The sequence below is a fragment of the Phalaenopsis equestris genome, unplaced genomic scaffold, assembly GCF_001263595.1.
Source record: "Phalaenopsis equestris unplaced genomic scaffold, ASM126359v1 Scaffold000428, whole genome shotgun sequence".
NCBI lineage: Eukaryota > Viridiplantae > Streptophyta > Magnoliopsida > Asparagales > Orchidaceae > Phalaenopsis > Phalaenopsis equestris.
This window is the reverse complement of record NW_018164869.1, coordinates 6,224,329-6,226,109: the sequence shown is the minus strand read 5'-3', so window position 1 is coordinate 6,226,109 and position 1,781 is coordinate 6,224,329.

Here is a 1,781-nt window from a genome sequence, read left to right as displayed (position 1 = left end):
ACTCTGGAGGAGGTTCAATCTCTTATTAGAGCTAAAGAACTCCAGAAGAAGCACAGCACGAAAGAGAAAACCAGTGGAGATAGTCTGACAGTTGGAGGAAGATCGAGCAAGAAAGGCTTCAAAAGTGATCAGAGCAGATCAAAGTCCAGAAGGAAGGGCAGAAGTCAGTCTTCTAAGGGATCTAACAAGTGTTACCACTGCCACAAGGAAGGTCACTTTAGAAGGAACTGTCCGGATAGAAAGAAAAGTTTTCAGGAGAAGCCCAGAGATTCTGGAGAGGCAAGCGTAGCCTCAGATGGCTATGATTCAGCTGAAGCTCTAACGATCACAAAATCTGAATCTAGCAGGGAGTAAATCCTTGACTCTGGGTGCTCCTTCCACATGTGTCCCCACAAATACTAGTTCGAGTCACTGCAGCTGGAGAACGGTGGGTTTGTTCTACTTGGTGATAACTAAGCTTGCAGGGTAGTCGGCAGCGGGACAATCAGAATCAAGATGTTCGATTTAGCTGAAAGGATACTGCAGCACGTCAGGTATGTCCCGAAACTCAAAAGAAATCTGATCTCTTTAGGTACACTGTAGTAAAGTGGATACTCATTCAAGGCAGAGAAAGCCTGCATCAGAGTATCAAAAGGTTCTCTCATAGTCATGAAAGGAGTCAGAAAGAATGGACTATACTCACTAGTTGGAAGAACCGTGATCGGCAACTTCTCAAATGCAGTTCAATCAGAACCTGACAGGACCAGACTATGGCACATGAGACTGGGGCATGTAAGTGAAAGAGGCTTACAAGAACTGTCCAAGCAGAGTCTGTTATGTGGAGATCGAATCAGCAAACTCGAATTCTGTGAACAATGTGTTTTGGGGAAGGCCACCAGGGTGAAGTTCTCTACCGGAACTCACTCATCAAAGAAATCCCTTGACTATGTTCACAGCGATCTATGGGGGTCAGCCAGAACTCAGACTCATGGAGGAGGAAGATACTTCATGTCCATCATAGATGACTACACCAGGAAGGTATGGGTTTTCATCCTTAAATCAAAGGATGAAGCTTTTCAGAGGTTTAGGGACTGGCTAACTGTCACAGAAAATAAGATGGAAACCAAGCTGAAGCACTTGAGAACTGACAATGGCTTAGAGTACTGTTCAGAGCAGTTCGAGGAGCTGTGCAGAAGGAATGACATCACAAGACACAAGACAGTCCGGAACACTCCTCAACAGAATGGCCTGGCTGAGAGGATGAACAGGACTCTCCTGGAGAGAGTGAGAAGCATGTTGCTAAATGCAGGTCTACCCAAAAGTTTCTGGGGTGAAGCCGTGTCAACCGCCTGCTACCTTATCAACAGATGCCCAGTAACTGCTATTGAAGACACCTTCGGAGATGTGGTACGGGAAACCAGGTAACTATGATAATCTCAAAGTTTTTGGATGTACTGCATATGCTCATGTTAGACAGGATAAGCTGGAAGCAAGGGCTCTGAAGTGCATTTTCATTGGATACCCACCTGGAACTAAGGGCTACAAACTCTGGTGCCTAGATCAACAGAAATGCATCATCAGTAGAGACGTGACATTCGATGAGTCCAAAATGGCGAATCTATATAGCAATGCTGCTAAAAACAGTATCACTAAGATAATGAGGATACTTCAATTGAGGTGGAGCTGCAACAACAACGAACTTTGACAGATCAAAGGACTGGTGTGAACGATCATGATGAAGTGGCAGAGGAGCAGCAAGTGATTGAGCCAGAAAGAAGATCTGATGACTACAGCTTGGTAAG